This window comes from Bubalus kerabau, chromosome 8, assembly GCF_029407905.1.
Source record: "Bubalus kerabau isolate K-KA32 ecotype Philippines breed swamp buffalo chromosome 8, PCC_UOA_SB_1v2, whole genome shotgun sequence".
NCBI lineage: Eukaryota > Metazoa > Chordata > Mammalia > Artiodactyla > Bovidae > Bubalus > Bubalus kerabau.
In genome coordinates this window covers 115,203,090-115,222,090 of record NC_073631.1, presented here as the reverse complement: position 1 = coordinate 115,222,090, position 19,001 = coordinate 115,203,090, and the positions used below count along the sequence as shown (strand labels likewise).

The 19,001-nt window shown below is 46.7% G+C and overlaps 2 long non-coding RNA genes across 2 annotated transcripts in view; one reads left to right on the top strand and one right to left on the bottom strand.

Moving 5' to 3' along the window:
* The window catches only part of LOC129659638 (uncharacterized), a 28,456-nt gene extending 11,815 nt beyond the window's left edge, over positions 1 to 16,641 (bottom strand). The window contains exon 1 of the long non-coding RNA XR_008718166.1: positions 14,564 to 16,641. This is a non-coding gene — a long non-coding RNA (uncharacterized LOC129659638). The remainder of the gene's footprint in view (positions 1 to 14,563) is intronic.
* Positions 16,095 to 18,112, top strand: LOC129659639 (uncharacterized). The gene is made up of 3 exons (XR_008718167.1): positions 16,095 to 16,139; positions 16,757 to 16,882; positions 17,324 to 18,112. It is a non-coding gene; the product is annotated as an uncharacterized LOC129659639 (long non-coding RNA).
* Positions 18,113 to 19,001: the final 889 nt, after the last annotated feature.

Sequence of the window (19,001 nt, the reverse complement as noted above, 5' to 3'; positions counted from 1 at the left end):
AGGGGATGGCTAGGAAGGACTTGTTATGGGACTCGGGCTTGTGTTCAGTGACTCAGGGCTGGTTCAAGGTCGTGGGGCTTCGCTCCGGATGGGATGATGGCAGGGAGCAGGTGTGATGAGGTGTTTTAGCAGACGGGGCCGGAAGATGGATGGGCTAGGCCCAGGCTGGTGCTGAACCGCTGAGAATAGCGGCCACCATGTTTGCCAGCACAGGCGTGGTTTGGACCACAGCCCTATTTCTGTGTTCAGACGTGAAGCAGGGGTGGCCTTGCCCCTGTCCCGTTCCACCTGGGTCACAGAGCTCCGCGGCTGGCATGCTGCGCCACTGCCCGTGTAACAGGGCAGTACCAGCCTGACTAGTGTGGGGCCACCTCCTAGGTCAGGGCTGCTCCCTCTTGCTCCGAACCTCTCTCACTGTAGAGAGATTAAGATGGACTAACAGATGGTGGAGAAATTTGAAAGGACTAATAACAAGGAAAAACAAACAGTAACTTGGGTGTGCGTGCTAAGTTGCATTCAGTTGTGTATCACTCGTTGTGACCCCCTGGACTGTAGCCCACCGGGCTCCTCTGTCCATGGGATTCTCCAGGCAAGAACACTGGAGTGAGTTGTCATGCCCTCCTTCAGGGGATCTTCCCCACCCAGGGACTGAACTCTTGCATTTCCTGCATTGGCAGGTGGGTTCTTTACCATTAGTGCCACTTGGGAAGCCCGGTAGCTTGGGGACACATTTAAAACATATATTCTGAACATGAATGTTAAATTTCGTGGACTGCTGTTAAACACAGTTGAACAACAGCAAAGATTTTGATCTTCAGTGTGGGGTTGACATGAGCCTGTGTGAGAAAAGAAAGTCTCCAGAGTGACAGATTTTCTTTTGTTTTCATTCTGGCCAAGAACACACGTGCACACACTCACACACTATCATGGGACACAGGGCAGGAGTAACAGCACCATCACTCGTGGGACAGAGCAGCAGGAGCTGCTGTGTAGGCTGGTCCAGCTCTGGGACATGGGCTGACTTGGAGGAACCCCGAGTGCCCTCTGATCTGAGGACACATGAGACTCAGCTCCATCGCTACGATTTTTTGCAATTTTAGAGCACATTTCAACTATGAAAATAAACCAACCGGCCAGGATGACCAAGCCTGAGGCCACTGAAGTGCCTTGCCTGGAAGGTGCCAGCCAGGCTCTGCCTGAGGTAGGACTTCAGCCTCCTCTGACCTTGCTCTACCTGGAAGCTTCTAGAGAAAAGGAAAGGCATTTGAAGGGTGGGGCTTTTCTTCATCACAACCTCCTCTTGGTGTTTAACCTTGGGTTTTCTGAAATCAGTGGAGACGACGTAATCTACTTCTTCCCTGCAATGAACAGTCATAAGCTATGCAGCCCTGGGCTTGAAATGACTACGGGTGTAGTTATAGAATCAGTGCACTCCGCACCGTGTGAACTGTAGCATCAGATGTGCAGAGAGGGCGTGTCTCCCTGTGTTTGGGGGGATGGGCTGAAGGGGGGCTGAAGCTTTGCACCTTCACTTCCATTGGTGCTTCTCCCACAGTCCTTCCTGAAACCGTTGACACTGATTCGTCCCTGACCTTGCCGGGCTCTGCGTCCCATATAGTCCGTGTTGACATGCATTCTGCCCAGTCTTCATCTTTCTTTCTGAGCAGTTTATCCTGTGACTGGTGTGTGTAGCAATTCGCCTTGCTGTGAGTTTTGTTCAAACACATGGGCTCTGCTGGTCAGAACAAGTGGGTTCAAATGCTGTTTCCTCCTCTTGCTAAAAGTGTGGTCTTGGCAGTGGGCTGCTTCCTAACTGGGGGGCTGAGAGGGCCTGTGGAAATGAGGCGTAAAGGCACAGCCTTGCAATGTGGTCAGTTCACAGTGAAAGTCTGGGTTTGCTTTTTTTCTGGTTTCACTGATACAAAGATCACTGTAAGAAGTCAGAAACCCCACTTGAGAGCAATTCTAGGCTCTTGTCAATTCAGATGACACTGCTTCCTGCCCCCACGTCATTCCTTGTACAGCTCAGCCTTCTCAGAATGACCTTTCCTCACATTTGGGATTCGCTGGGGGCTCAGACAGTAATACAGGAGACCTGGGTTCGATCCCTGGGTCGGGAAGATCCCCTGGAGAAAGGAATGGGTACCTACTCCAGTATTCTTGTGTGGAAATCCCCATGGACAGGAACCTGGAGGGCTACAGTCCATTGGGTTGCAAAGAGTCAGACACGACTGAGTGACTAACACTTTCACTTCTTTTTTCCAGAAAGTTGCCTGCCTAATCTTACAAATCCTGCCAATATCCACTAAAAAAACTTCTTTCCATGAAAACTTCCCTACTTAGTCCACCTAAAGAAAGTACCCTTGTCTTTAAAACTCTCATACCTGAAGTTTATTTTAATAAAAATAATAATGTTTGATGGGCCATTATTCCTTGAAAATCACTTTATGTGTATTTACTGATTGAATTCTTCCCATTTGTCAGATAAGAAAACAGGCCCAGAATCTGAGTAAATATCCCCCACCGCATAGTTCATCAAGGGTGGTCAGAACACACAGTTCCCTGAGAAACGCACTCATTTGTGAGTCCTGTCTTCACCTTTTAACAACAGGCATCAATATTTGGGTGAATAAACTGTCACACGAAGAGACAGCTCTGGGTTACAGTGACTGCTGTCTCCATATCGTCCCCTTTATCAGAGATGAACATGGCAATCACTCAGCCCCATGGGGTCGGCGTGGCTGCCTCCCTTTTTTCACAGGAGTCCTCTTTCTTCCAGTTCCAATGGTGGGAAACCAGGTTTTACCACCATAAAAGGAAAGCTGGAGATGAGAGACAGATTTCTAGAGACCACAGAGCATTCTGGAGCCTGTAGCATGTGATGGGGCTTCCCTGGTGGCACAGATGGTAAAGAATCCACCTGCAATGTGGGAGACCTGGGTTCAATCCATGGGTTTGGAAGATGCCTTCTAGAGGAAAGCTCTTGGAGGGTCCATGCTCTTACTTAGTCTTTGAGAAAGGCAGCTGGTCCATGCTGCAGTCCTTGAGGGAGTGCCTGCTGAGACTCAGAGGGTTCTTGTGGAGCTCTGACCCTCTGGGATGTGCTACCTCCCCTGCTGACTGGCTCTCTCCATGTTGTTGGCAGCAAGTGCTGTGTAAGCTGGAAATGAAACTTGGCTTCCCGTGGAGGAGCTGCTTGGAAAGAGGGTCTTTCAAAGGAGCAGTTTCTCTACTATAGGGTGAGTGTATGGGATGATAAGTGTCCCCCAAATTCCTATGTTGACATCCTAATCCCCAGTCCCTCAGAATATGACTGTATTTAGACACGTGCTGTGCTTAGTCACTCAGTCGTGTTCGACTCTCTGTGACCCCATGGACTGCAGCCCTCCAGGCTCCTCTGTCCATGGGATTCTGCAGGCAAGAATACTGGAGTGGGTTGCCATGCCCTCCTCCATGGGATGTTCCCATCCCAGGGATCAAACCCAGGTCTCCTGCATTGCTGGTGGATTCTTTACTGTCCGAGCCACACGGCATTTAAAGAGGCAGTCAAGTTACAGTGAAGTCATTAGGGTGGGTCCTAATCCAATAGGGGCTATTTTCCCTGGTGGCTCAGATGGTAAAGTGTCTGCTACAGTGCAGGAGATCCGGGTTCAACCCCTGGGTCGGGAAGATCTCCTGGAGAAGGAAATGGCAACCCACTCCAGTATTCTTGCCTGGAAAATCCCATGGATGGAGGAGGCTGGTAGGCTACAGTCCATGGGGTCATAAAGAGTCAGACATGACTGAGCTACTTCACTTTCTTTCTTTAGTCCAATAGGACTGTATCATTCTAAGAAGACAAGATTAAGGCATAGACAGGCACAGAGGGAAGACAGCCATCTGCCAGGCAAGGAGAGAAACCTCAGAAGGAAACGATCCTGCCAATATGTGATCCTGTACTTTCAGCCTCCACCCAGAACTGTTAGAAATAACCTCTGTTGTTTACTGCCTGCCAAGTGGCTTCAGTTGTGTCCAACTCTTTGTGACATTAGGGACTGTAGCCCGCCAGGCTCCTCTGTCCATGGGATTCTCCAGGCAAGAATACTGGAGTGGGTAGTTGTTATTTCTCCAAGGGATCTTCCCGACCCATGGATCGAACCTTGTGTCTCCTCCATTGGCAGGTGGGTTCTTTACCACTAGCACCACTTAGGAAGGCTGATCTGTGGTATTTCATTGTGGTGGCCACAGCAGAGTAATGTGGTGGGCAGGCTGCAAAGAATGGCTAGGGGCTCCTTTCACAAAAAATCTGATATGCTTGGTGGCCCCAGAAAAAGGTAAGTTTGGGTGTTCATCTAATTGACAAAGGGTGACTTAGCTGTCAGGGCTCTGTGGCTTCTCACTGAAAAGGATTTGGGAGAAAGAAACAGAAAAAGGTATGACTGAAAATAAGTTTTAAAAGCATTCTGTAGGCAACAGCTGTGGAAGAAGAGGGAACCAAATTTATAACCATATAAATTTTAATAGGAGTTTATAATCTTTTATGACTGTTATCTCTAAGTTAGTCCCTATAAAGAGGATTAAGTATAAAATTATGCTGGGCAGTGTTCCCAGATGACATAGATGGAAATAAGGCTCTTGGAAAGGATGACATAGGTCCAGGGGATGGTCACCTTGAGTAATCACATTGAAGGTCAAAAATCACAAACAAGAACCAATCTGTTTTAACTCCTATCCTTTAAACTGAGCAGGACCCCATGGGGCTCCCGGACCTGGGAGCCTTTCTGTCCAGCCTCCAAGACCTTCTCTGAGTTCCAAAGGGGCAGATTCTAATCACGGAACAGTTGCTAATCAGGGAAGGGAGGAGGGGCTGAGAAACAGTAGGGCAGCCCTGGGGGTTGCTAGTTCACCTCAAGGGATGCATACAATGAATCAAGGTAAATTGGAAGTGGTCAAACAGAAGATGGCAAGAGTGAACAGAGGCATTTTAGGAATCAGTGAACTAAAATGGACTGGAATGGGTGAATTTAATTCAGATGACCATTATATCTACTTCTGTGGCCAAGAATCCCTTAGAAGAAACGGAGTAGCCATCATAGTCAACATAAGAGTCCAAAATGCAGTACTCGGGTGCGATCTCAAAAATGACAGAATGCCCTCTGTTCGTTTCCAAGGCAAACCATTCAATATTACAGTAATCCAGGTCTACGTCCCAACCAGTAATGCTGAAGAAGCTGAAGTTGAATGGTTCTATGAAGACCTATAAGACCTTCTAGAACTAGCACCCAAAAAAGATGTTCTTTTCATCATAGGGGACTGGAATGCAAAAGTAGGAAATCAAGAGGTTATTGGAGTAACAGGCAAATTTGGCCTTGGAGTACAAAATCAAGCAGGGCAAAGGCTAACAGAGTTTTGCCAAGAGAATGCACTGGTCATAGCAAACACCCTCTTCCAACAACACAAGAATGACTCTACACATGGACGTCACCAGATGGTCAATACCAAAATTGGATTGATTATATTCTTTGCAGCCAAAAATGGAGATGCTCTATATAGTCAGCAAAAACATGACTGGGAGCTGACTGTAGCTCAGATCATGACTCCTTTTGCCAAATTCAGACATAAACTGAAGAAAGTAGGGAAAACCACTAGACCATTCAGGTATGACCTAAATCAAATCCCTTAACGATTATATAGTGGAAATGACAAATAGATTCAAGGGACTAGATCTGATAGACAGAGTGCCTGAAGAACTATGGACGGAGGTTAGTAGCATTGTACAGGGGGTGGTGATCAAAACCATCCCCAAGAAAAGGAAATGCAAAAAGGCAAAATGGTTGTCTGAGGAGGACTTACAAACAGCTGAGAAAAGAAGAGAAGCAAAAGGCAAAGGAGAAAAGAAAAGATATATCCATCTGAATGCAGAGTTCCAAAGAATAGCAAGGAGAGATAAGAAAGCCTTCCTCAGCAATCAGTGCAAAGAAATAGAAGAAAACAATAGAGTGGGAAAGACTAGAGATCTATTCAAGAAAATTAGAGACACCAAGGGAACATTTCATGCAAAGATGGGCCTGATAAAGGACAGAAATGGTATGGACCTAACAGAAGCAGAAGATATTAAGAAGAGGTGGTAAGAATACACAGAAGAATTATACAAAAAGATCTTCATGGCCCAGATAATCATAATGGTGTGATCACTCACAAAGAACCAGACATCCTCAAATGTGAAGTCAAGAGGGCCTTAGGAAGCATCACTACAAAGCTAGTGGAGGTGATGGAATTCCAGTTGAACTATTTCAAATCCTAAAAGATGATGCTGTGAAAGTGCTACACTCAATATGCCAGCAAATTTGGAAAGCTCAACTGGCCACAGTACTGGAAAAGGTCAGTTTTCATTCCAATTCCAAGAAAGGCAATGCCAAAGAATGTTCAAACAACCACACAATTGCATTTATCTCACAAGCTAGCAAAGTCATGCTCGAATTCTCCAAGCTAGGCTTTAACTGTACATGAACCAGAACTTCCAGATGTTCAAGGTGAATTTAGAAAAGGCAGAGGAACCAGAAATCAAATTGCCAACATCTGTTGGACCATAGAAAAAGCCAGAGAATTCCACAAAAACATCTACTTCTGCTTTATTGACTATGTCAAAAGCTTTGACTGTGTAGGTCACAACAAACTGTGGAAAATTCTTCAAGAGATGGGAATACCAGATGACCTGACCTGCCTCCTGAGAAATCTGTATGCAGGTCAAGAAGCAACAGTTAGAACTGGACATGGAACAATGCACTGGTTCCAAATCAGGAAAGGAGTATGTCAAGGCTGTATATTGTCATCCTGCTTATTTTATATGCAAAGTACATCAGCCAGGCTGGATGAAGCACAACCTGGAATCAGATTGCTGGGAGAAATATCAATAACCTCAGATATGCAGATGACACCACCCTTATGGCAGTAAGTGAAGAAGAACTAAAGAGCCTCTTGATGAAAATGAAAGAGGAGAGTGAAAAAGTTGGCTTAAAGCTCAACATTCAGAAAACTAAGATCATGCCATCTGGTCCCATTACTTCATGGTAATTAGATGGGGAAACAGTGGAAACAGTGAGAGACTTTATTTTCTTGGGCTTCAAAATCACTGCAGATGGTGACTGCAACTATGAAATAAAAGACGCTTGCTCCTTGGAAGAAAACCTATGACCAACCTAGACAGCATATTAAAAAAGCAGACATTACTTTGCCAAACAAAGGTCCATCCAGTCAAAGAATATGGCTTTTCCAGTGGTCATGTATAGATGTGAGAGTTGGACCATAAAAAAAAGCTGAGTGCTGAAGAACTGATGTTTTTGAACTGTGGTGTTGGAGGAGACTCTTGAGAGTCCCTTGGACAGCAAGGAGATCAAACCAGTCAGTCCTAAAGGAAATCAGTCCTGAATATTCATTGGAAGGACTGATGCTGAAACTGCAGCTCCAATACTCTGGCCACCTGATGGGAAGAACTGACTCACTAGAAAAGACCCTGATGCTGGGAAAGATTGAAGGCAGGAGGAGAAGGGGATGACAGAGGATGAGATGGTTGGATGGCATCACCGACTTGATGGACATGAGTTTGAGTAAGCTCCTGGAGCTGATGATGGACAGGGAAGCCTGGCGTGCTGCAGTCCATGGGGTCGCAAAGAGTTGGACATGACTGAGCGACTGAACTGAACTGACATCTTTGAGCTCTTCACAGAACTAAAATCCAATAAATGAAAGATGTCTGCATTCTTCACCCCAGAGAAGATCACTTGAGGCTGGATTAAAGAAGCCAGAGAAGCTCATCAAGAGATTACGTGAAAGCACATTAAAGAAGCACAGCCCTGCTCTTATCAGCAACCCCAGCTGTCCTTGAACCATTGCTATAAAACTCCTCACCAAATCCTCACAGATTCAGTCAGTTCAGTTCAGTTGCTCCGTTTTGTCCGACTCTTTGTGACCCCATGGACTGCAGCATGCCAGGCTTCCCTGTCCATGACCAAAGCCTGGAGCTTGCTCCTCAACCTCGCAGGTTGGGACACAGTTTTGAGAGACAGGAGCCCACTGTATCTCCCTTTGCCTAGCAAAGCAATAAAGCTATTGTTTTCTACCTCACCCAGAACTCTTGTCTCTGAGATCGGATTCGGCACCTATGCAGAGAGGCTGATCTCTCAGCATCACCCTGATGACAGCTTCTGCACAATCCCTTGGGCTGTCACTTTCCATCAAGAAGACTCTTCAAGTAGGAAAGGCCGCTTAGTGCAAAGATTGTCTCTGGGCACGGCCAGTCATCCCAGGAGATCTGTACGGTGCCCTGACCCCTCATACCCGCTGTGGATGGAGCAAGAAACTGTCCTAGGAGCAGAGGGCTCCCTTGTCTACAAGACAGGTAAGTCACGGGCAGATGATGGACAAGGTCCTCCGGAGGTTTTCTTGGTGAAAGTCAGGGAACTTCAGTTAATCAACTAGAAGCAAGATTAGAATATTCTCTGGAGACCTTCTAGTTTTGTTTGCTAGCAGCTGCACGGACATCCTAATTCCAGCTGAGTGGCTTGAAACCCAGGTGCAAGGGCTTCTGATTTTCCCAGTTAATTCTCAGAAGCATGTTTGCTGGCATCTATGCCGGTCATCTGTTTCAGTGACTAGGACAAGTTTCTCAAGAAAACTTGGAAGCAGCTAGCCTCCCCCATTAGTTTTCTTTTAAAAATTTATTTTTAATTGGAGGATAATTGCTTGACAATATTGTGTTGGTTTCTGCCACACATGAACATGAATCAGCCATAGGTATACACATGTCCCCTTCCTCTTGAATTTTCCCCCCACCTCCCACCCCACTAGGTTGTCACAGAGCACCAAGCTGAGGTCCCTGTGGTTACAGCAACTTCCCGTTAGCTATCTATTTTACACATGTGGTGGTTTAGTAGCTAAGTCATGTCCGATTCTTGCGACACATTTTACACACAGTAATGTATATTTCAATAAACACATTCTGACTTTTCTGCCACAGGTGGGTCGCATATCCCACAGCACCTTCACAGGTTTTCTTGGTGAAAGTGGAACTTGTGTGAAACTTGATTTTCACACATTATGGGAAAATCAAGTTCTCAGAAATCAAGCCTCTTGTTTTAATTGCACCAAATGTTTCAAGAGATTGTGTAGCCTCGGATTGTCAGAGTCTGCCTGGGGTCGCTGACTCAGGACTTTGGCCAGGGGCAGAGGACACCTGGGTCACTGTGGGTGGGGGAGTTGGCTGCCCAGAGGGTGTGATGAACTAGAGCCTGATTGAGTCTACCTTCAATATTCCACAGGGGGTCAAGCTGGTGTTTAGAAGCACAAATTGCCTTGGTCTCCTCTCTATTCGGATCAGACCTTCAACTAGCTGCCCCTGGGAGGATAGAGGCACAGGGCCCAGCTCCCTGCAAGGCAAGGTGTGCCAATATGCAGGCAAGAGACCACGTCTCAGCTTGGCCAGCCGAAAATCAGACCCAGCCGATTAAGTTCTCTGGGCCTGTTCACCTCCCTGGAGACAGGCCTCAGGGGAGAGAAAACTTTGCCCTCAGCCCCCCTGGCCCCAGTGATCTGAACTGGCTTCATCTTTCCCATTAACCCAGCATATCTTGCAATCAAGCACCCTTAAATTCTCTTTCCTACGTTATTTTACTAGGCTTTGCTAATGGGCACAAAATTGTCTCTTATATTCCTCTACTACTGAGAAGCCTAATCACCATCCCACAGGGAGAAGGCCACAGACCTCTCGGTTCCCACCGCTCCTTTGCCAACTTTTCCTCCAATCACACCCCCCTGGGCCTGTGCCAGCCCCAATCAATGACACCACCCTTCAAAATCCAGGATTAACCTTAGATTCTTCTCATTTTTTCACACCTTAAATCCAACAGCAAGTTCTACTGTCTTGACCTGCAAAATATATCATATTATCCAGCTACTACTTCTACAATTTCTATTTATACTTTATTTCAAGCCATCGTCATTTCTCACTTCAACTATCAGGACAGCCCTCTAACTAGGGTCATGTCATCTACTTCCGGGCCACCTGGAAAGGTGACTGTGTATATGTCCCTCCCTTGCTCAAAGTCCTCCAATGGCCTTCTGCAAACATTTATACAAAATCTCCACCACGGCCTAAAAGGCCCAGTGTGACTTGGCTCCTGGCTCCCTCCCGCCCCGTTTCCTCACTCACTCCTCCAGTCACCCCAGTGATGTGCTGGGTCCTGCCCTAGGGTCTTGGCACTCGCTGTCCCATGTCTGGAACACTCAGAGCCGGGGAGAACAGTCCAGGCTTCCTTGTGTGCATGGGTAGGGCTCATAGTGAGGAGAGGTCAGTGGGCACAAGGGACTGTATTAGCAGAGAGATGGGGATCAGATAAGAACAAGGTGTCTACCCTGCCAGTGCCGGCTTGGAGAGAAGCTGATGACTAGACTTGAGATACAGTACATCACCCACAGGGGCCAGCGGGAAACAGGTGCAACATTTGTGCTCAGTCGTGTGTGACTCTTTGTGACCCTGCCAGGCTCCTCTGTCCATGGGATTTCCCAGGCAAGAATACTGGAGTGCGTTGCCATTTCTTTCTCCAGGGGATCTTCCTGACCCAGGGATCAAACTTGCATCTCCTGCACTTCTGAGCCATTGGGGAAGCCCATGGGAAACAGAACGTGTTGGAAACACTCCTGGAATTTAAGACTCTGCCTCAGGGAGAAATAACCCTGGATCAGAAAGTGACTAGATTGCATTTTCTGCTCCCAGGTAGCATGGAGAGCTCCTAATGGCTTTAAAAGTCTGGTTGTACGTCTTGCCCACCTGAGTCAATGGCAGTGCTCATTCACACCTGCTACATCAATGTTGATGTTTCTGGAACAAAGTGAAGTGGCAGCTGATCTCACCAAACAGTGGCCCCTGGCTGCCCAGAACAGTTCTCTCTCACCCTTAAGTCACACCATGGTCAGAAGAGTCCTTTCTTCTACCCTCAGCCCCTGACCAGAGTTTCATCACGGCTTTTCTTATGATGACCATCACCTCCTGGGTAATGGCAGGTGGGGCAGGACCTATGTTTTGCTGGCTTCAGGGGAGCCCTCCACAGCAACCACTTCCCACGGTCTCTGTGGTGGGCTCGAGTCCACACCAAATCATCAACATGAAGCCCCCATTACTGAAGGCATACCAAGTATAAGCTCTATCCCAGTGACACCAGAGAAGTACGACCGTATCCTGTCCCTGCCTGTGGTGGTGTGTAAGTCCTTCCCGGGTTGGAGAACATTTGCCACATTCTAGCCAGTAATTTCATTACTGTGCTGCTTGCCTCTAAGTTTGTCAGGGTCTTAGTCCTTCCCCTTGATAACTTTGGAGGAACCAGCTCTTCTGTGTGTGACTCTCACATCCCTCCAAACCTCAGCCCCAGGGATGGGTCTCAACTTCCCTGGAGGGTCTCTTGGTTCTGCCCCAGAAGGAAAGTGAGTCTGAAGGCTGAAATTCCCGTGCCATTCCAGGACAGGTATGGTTGCTAGGAGGTATTCAGGCAGCATTTTAAATAGGTGTTATACTAAAAATTGGAGGATAAGATTTGAATAAAATGAAACCAGAATTACTCATAGCTCATCTAGCCAGAGAAAGTTCTAAAGTTATCGCCACATGCTTATTTTTCGACAGCATGCTGATGAAAAGGGAAATGTGCCAATTCAGGGTTATAATCGGATCTCAAGCAGCACACCTGAGCTTCGTAGCCAGGATCAGGAGGCCTTAAGAACCGAGGTGCCTGCTGCTATCTGATGCCAGACACCCGGTAGCAAGCAATTTAGCACAAAGCAGCTCTGAGTCATTGAAACGGAGCTATGATCCTTGTCTCCCCACCAGGCCCTCTGCCTGCTTTTTGCCAGCGGAAAACTTTAGTCAAAGAGTAAGTTTAATCAGAGAAGTGAGAAATGCTGAGAGAGAGGAAAACAGTCTAAAGAGACTAAATAGTATTAATGTAGTCACTAAGCATAGTCAAGGACCTTTAGTTCTTTCTCAAGGGCTGTAGATAATATTCTGAGCCATATCCTGTGAGCTGTCTTATAGATATCAAAACACTAGGTGGAGAAGTTAACTACGTGATGACCAGGACTTAAGCTGCCACAATGCCAAGAACTGACTGCAAAGAAATGGAAACAAGTGCACTTTGGAACTAAAGATTCAGTTCAGTTCAGTTGTGTCCGACTCTTTGTGACCCCATGGACTGCAGCATGCCAGGCTTCCCTGTCCATCACCAACTTCTGGAGCTTGCTCAAACTCATGTCTATTGAGTTGGTGATGCCATCCAACCATCTCATCCTCTGTTGTCCCCTTCTCCTCCTGCCTTCAATCTTTCCCAGCATCAGGGTCTTTTCAAATGAGTCCATTCTTGGCATCAGGTGGCCAAAGTATTGGAGTTTCAGCTTCAGCATCAGTCCTTCCAATGAATATTCAGGACTGATCTCCTTTAGGATGGACTGGCTGGATCTCCTTGCAGTCCAAGGGACTCTCAAGAGTCTTCTCCAACAGCACAGTTCCAAAGCATCAATTCTTTGGCGATCAACTTTATTTATAGTCCAATTCTCCCATCCATACATGACTACTGGAAAAACCAAAGCTTTGACTAGACAGACCTTTGTTGGCAAAGAAATGTCTCTGCTTTTTAATATGCTGTCTAGGTTGGTCATAACTTTTCTTCCAAGGAGCAAGTATCTTTTAATTTCATGGCTGCAGTCACCATCTGCAGTGATTTTGGAGCCCAAGAAAATAAAGTCTCTCACTGTTTCCATTGTTTCCCCATCTGCTGCTGCTAAGTCGCTTCAGTCGTATCCGACTCTGTGCGACCCCATAGACGGCAGCCCACCAGGCTTTCCGTCCCTAGGATTCTCCAGGCAAGAACACTGGAGTGGGTTGCCATTTCCTTCTCCAATGCATGAAAGTGAAAAGTGAAAGTGAAGTTGCTCAGTCGTGTCCGACTCCTAGCGACCCCATGGACTGCAGCCTACCAGGCTCCTCTGTCCATGGGATTTTCCAGGCAAGAGTACTGGAGTGGGGTGCCATTGCCATCTCCAGTTTCCCCATCTATTTGCCATGAAATGATGGGACCAGATGCCATGGTCTCAGTTTTCTGAATGCTTCATTTTAAGTGAACTTTTTCACTCTCCTCTTTCATTTTCATCAAGAGGCTCTTTAGTTCTTTGCTTTCTGCCACAAGTGTGGTGTCACCTGCATATCTGAGGTTATTGATATTTCTCCCAGCAATCTTGATTCCAGTTGGTGCTTCATCCAGCCCAGCATTTCTCATGATGTACTCTGCATATAAGTTAGATAAGCAGGGTGACAGTATATAGCCTTGACATACTTCTTTCCCAATTTGGAACCAGTCTGTTGTTCCATGCCCAGTTCTAACTGTTGCTTCTCGACCTGCATACAGGTTTCTCAGGAGGCAGGTAAGGTGGTCTGGTCAAGTAAGAGGTCCCACCTCTTGAAGAATTTTCCACAGCTTGTTGTGATCCACACAGTCAAAGGCTTTGGCATGTCAATAAAGCAGAAGTAGATGTTTTTCTGAAACTCTCTCACTTTTTTGATGACTCAGTGAATGTTGGCAATTTGATCTTTGGTTCCTCTGCCTTTTCTAAATCCAGCTTGAACATTTGGAAGTTCATGGTTCATGTACTGTTGAAGCCTGGCTTGGAGAATTTTGAGCATTACTTTGCTAGGGTGTGAGATGCATGCAATTGTGTGGTAGTTTGAACATTCTTTGGCATTACCTCTCTCTGGGATTGGAATGAAAACTGACCTTTTCCAGTCTTGTGGCCACTGTTGAGTTTTCCAAACTTGCTGACATATTGAGTGCAGCACTTTCACAGCATCATCTTTTATGATTTGAAAAAGATCAACTGGAATTCCATCACCTCCACTAGCTTTGTTCTAACTCTACCTAAACCAACCAAGATGATGCTAGTCAGACCACTGATGACCAATTAAAGACGACTGTTAGAGATGACCGTGCTGTTTCTGTATGAAACCTCCTCCCACTCTGTCTATAAAAGCTCTCACCCCCTGCTTGTAAGGTAGGGGGAGTTGGCCTTTGGACAGATGTCTTTCATCCTCTCCCCACCAACAGTTGCCAGCATCTGAAATAAAGCAAACTTTTCTTTCCATCAACCTGGCCTGTTTACAGGCTTTTGAGCGGCAGCGACTGGATCCACCACGCATATCTTTCGCCAACATCATGAACCCATTAATCTGTAAAATGATGCTCAGGCTCAAATATGTAACCATTTCTATTTCTTTCTGGTACTAATTTCATAGACTTTTGCTGCAGAATTGTAGACTTGGAAGGGAAACTTGAAGCGTTTTGTAGAGGAGGGGTTTGGGGTACCGGGTCCACACTAGGTCACAGGGCTTCCCAGGGGTACCGCTTGTGGGAACCCAGGACCCTGACCTGCGTAAGACCCACCGGAAGCTGTTTCTCACAGCACCTGATTCATATCAACCGAATACACAACCTTGCACCGCAAACAACCTCACGCCTTTTCCTGGATTTTTCAGAAAAAACGGGAAAAGTACCTGTTCTGATATCCCAAACCGTTGAGTCTCATAGAAGAACAAGAAGGAAACCAGTCCATCCCTTCTGTTGGGCGGTGGCCCGGCTATCTTGCGCTGGAGAAATGGCCGAGAAGTCACCACAAGCTCGGATTAGGAAGAGGTGTGGTCAGCTTTCAGACGGAAACTGGGTTGGAGGATGGACTGGACCAGGAGTCCCAGCAGAGCTGACCCACAGGACACCCCCTCTTCTCTTTGTCCCAGGAAAGCAGAGGATGCAGCGCCTGCCCCGTCCCCCAGGCCCAAAGACACACAGACTCCTGGGTAAATCCTTCCCATCTCCGCTGCATCCTCGGGGAAGGGCCTGCCTAGGGGAAATATTGGCCCCACCTGAGTGTCTCTGTTGCGCCTTAACAGCTTGGGACGAGAGTTCCAGTCTGTGGATCACTTCTAAGTCGGGCTCTGTTTGGGGAGAGAGGGGAGCCAAGAAACTGGCCTGAAGGGTTATGGAGAACTCTCTAGAACCACCATCCCATAGTACCTGTTTGTAGAACTCAGCCTTTGGTTCAGGGGATAAAGTTTCTTCTCTAAGAAGTTTCTCTAGGAAACAGTCGCTGGTTTGTATTATCCCTCCATGGTGGGAAGCCACAGGGAACTGTGTTCTCATCGTGGTAGACTATCTACAACATAAAAACTTGCCCTTCTGCCCATTTGTAAGTGTGATTCAGCGGCCTTTAGTACATTCACATTGTTGTGCATCCATCAAGGCTGCTTTCAAACATTTATCAGCTCAAGCAGAAACTGTGCTCAGGAAGCAGATAACTCCCCAGTCCCTAATCTGCCAGAGATACAAGAGACGTGGGTTCGATCCTTGGGTTGGGAAGATCCCCTGGAGGAGGAAATGGAAGCCCACTGACTGGTATTCTTGGCTGGAGAATGCCACGCACAGAGGAGCCTGGCGGGCTACAGTCCCTGGGGTCTCAGAGTCAGACCCGACAGAGCACGTGTGCTTCTGTATCTGTATCCTCTCCACCTACCCTCCCCCCAGAACCTCTATTCTACTTTCTATGTCTGTGAATTTGCCTAGATACTGCATATAATGGAATCATATAGTATCCATCCTGTTGTGTCTGGTTTATTTCACTTAATGTTTTCAAGGGTCAGCCATGATTAAGGAAAGCTTTAAAATAAATATTAAGTGGTCATAGAAAAGTTTGATAGTATAATAATTAGAAATAAAGTGATTGAGGGCTGCCCTGATGAAAATTAACCTTTCCCAAGTACTTTCTATGTGCCAGGCACTATCCTGGGAAGGGCACATAGTTGTTTTTAAAACCCTTTCAAGGACAGCATGATGAAGAGGTTATTGTCATCTTCATATTACAGGTGAGGATGAACAAGATGAACCCAAATGGTTCCAGGAGTTGAGTTAGTCAGCTGGCTCTGGGTTCCAATTATCTCCTCAACTGCCCTGGTTCTCCCACCAATCTGTGTTTTCTTCCCCACCTCACTGCTGTTTGAACCTTTAAATTGGCACCTACTACAGGCTTCCCTCGTAACTCAGATGGTAAAGAATCTGCCTGCAGTGCAGGAGACCCAGGTTCGATTCCTGAGTCGGGAGGATCCCTTGGTGAGGGGAACGGCCGCCCACTCTAGTATTCTTGCCTGGAGAATCCCATGGACAGAGGCAGCCTGGCGGGCTGCAGTCCATGGGGTTGCAAGAGTTGGACACGACTTAGCAACTGAACCACCAAACCACCATTACAGACTCCTGAGTATTAGAGTTATTTGTGTGTTATCTCCTGACTGCCTGATGGGATGGGTTTTGGAGAGAAGAGACTCATTTTCAGGGCTCAAAACTGTGCTTGGCACACTGCAAGCTGTAATAAATGTTTGCAGACTTGATTGAACAGCACACCTGCCACAGTTACACTTTGTACAAAGAGCACTCCCCCTTCCCTGCCCTGGGGGACTTTTAAATAATTTGTTTAATCAAGGTTTTTGTTTTAAACCAGGAAGCAACTTGGCTTGTTTCCTGGAATTGACTTAATCTCCCCACTTGTGATCTCATTTCTCACTTGGTTCAGCACGCCCCCCCGCCCCTCGCCCCATCCCAGAGGTCTTAGAAAAAGGAGAACCTTAGGTCTTTGCTGTTGCCACAATATTGGTGCGTTTTTTTTTTTTTTTTGACTGTTTCTTAATAGTTTCTTCTTCCAGCTTTGTAGGATACATGTGAACCAGAGTCCAAGCAAATATGATTACAAGCACATTTTTCTTATTCCTGGCTTTCCCTCTAACCCAGAGGAGAGCCACAAAAAGACCCACCTGCTTCTGACAAGCATGGTTAGTAGATTAAACTCTGGCTGTGCATGTGTGTTCATGAGGATAAGAGGGAATCTGCATTACAGAGAAATACCCACAGCCACGCAAAGAATCTCGGGAGACAAGCAATACCACGGGGTGGGGGTGGGGCTGGGGATGGGCCATGAGGGTCTGTGGAAGGAAGGCATCCTTTACCTGAGTGCTGAGTGCGCCTCCGTCTGGCCTCTGGGACCCTCTGAGGCTCTGCAAGAGTTTATGAGGAAAGAACCAAGAGGCAGCAGCAAAAGACAGGGCAGGAGTAAATTACGAACTGAGTTTCAGTCAAGATATTATTAAAGAAGTTATGAAAAAATGGCTCAGTAGGTTCACTGGGATGCCTGGTATTGTGTATAAATACATCTTAAGATCTTCTCCCAAGTAACTGTCCAAAGGATGTCATTTCCCTTCTTTCCCTGATCCCAGTTACTGTAAAGAGGGTGAAGTTTAATCTGAAACATGGAGAACCTGGTGGCTCAGAGGCAAAGAATCCACCTGCAACGCAGGAGATGCTGGTTCGAACCTTGATTCAGGAAGGTCCCCTGGAGAAGAATGTGGCACCCACTCCAGATTCTTGACTGGGAAATCCCCATGGACGGAGGAGCCTGGTGCGCTACAGTCCATGGGGTCCACAGGGCTGATCATGACTGAGCAACTGAACAACAACAAAACATGTTGAGAATTTAGAGTTTTGATCAAGCAAGAAAGTTAACAGTAGTTGTAAATCACTCCCTTGCTTAAGAATCTGTCATGGCTTTTCATCACCTGTGGGATAAGCAGTTTGGCTTTAATTCGAGTCTCTCCATCCCGAGGTCCCTTTGCTTATCTTATATTCTTCCTGGTCAGTCCCAGCTAACTGCTCTCTGCTCTCACCAAGACCCTTTACCCTCCGCTTCCAAAACACTCCCCACTCTCACTCCCTGTGTGTGTTTCCCTGATGAAAATGTCCTTCTATTCAAGCTTACCCAGACCTAGTGGTCTTCCTGCTGGATCGTCCTCTGTTGAGTCCAGTTCACATTGATACATCCCTGTTCTAAAAGCAGGCATCCCCAAAGACTGCTGGTGGAGTGTGAATTGGTGCCAATTGGAAAAAAAAATCAAGAGCCTCATAAATGCTCATATCCACAGGGAGTGCTCAAAGGACTAAGAAAAACATCCGAAAAGCTATTCAACCTCATTCATAATCAGTGTAATGCAAATTAAAGCAAATTAGATTAATATTCAGATAACACTTTCTACCTCTTCATTTGGCAGGTATGGAAAAATGCCAGGGCTTGGAGTCGATGAGGGCGTGTCGAGTGTCAATTGGTAAAATCCTTGGCAGGACCCCTTTGGCACTGTGAATGAAATATATATGCCAGTTGACAGAGAATCCCACCTCTAGGAATTTATCAGAAAGAGCGTGCATGCGTGCTCAGTTGCTAAGTCGTGTCCGACTCTTTGTGACCCTGTGGACTGCAGCCTGCCAGGCTCCTCAGTCCATGGAATTCTCCAGGCAAGAATACTGGAGTGGGTGGCCGTTCCCTTCTCTAGAACTGGCCCATGTGCCTTGTTACGGGCTGAGTTGTGTCCCCTAAAAAGATATACTGATGTTCTAACTCCTGAACCTGTGAACATGACTTGATTTGGTGCTTCTCATGAACCAAAATGGTTACCTTAAACGTGATATGAACAGTAAAGAAGACTAAATTTTAAACAGTTTGCACTAGTATATGAAGGGCAGTGGCCCCAAAGTGCACCTGTGATGTCCCTGTGACACCCCCACCCCGTCTGTGCAGAGCTGACGTCACAGATGACAGCTGGTTTCTCAGGGCACTGGCCCCATGGAGTGTCTGCTGGTGGTTGTGTCTGGACGTGGCCAAGGAGGCAATCCATACACGGTCAAGTAATCTCGTCACATGACCCAATGTCTGCTATTCGTTCCTTTGCCTCAATTCTCCCAGAAAATAGTTGTCTTCCTGAGAAGATGCTCTCCCCGCAAATCAATCACATAACCCAGTACAGGTGTCAAGGCAAAGCCTTTTGATCTAGAATAAATTCAGTTACCTGCTTTGCTCCATTGGCTGGTTTCATATTAAGGCGATTCACGTTAACTCATTTTTCT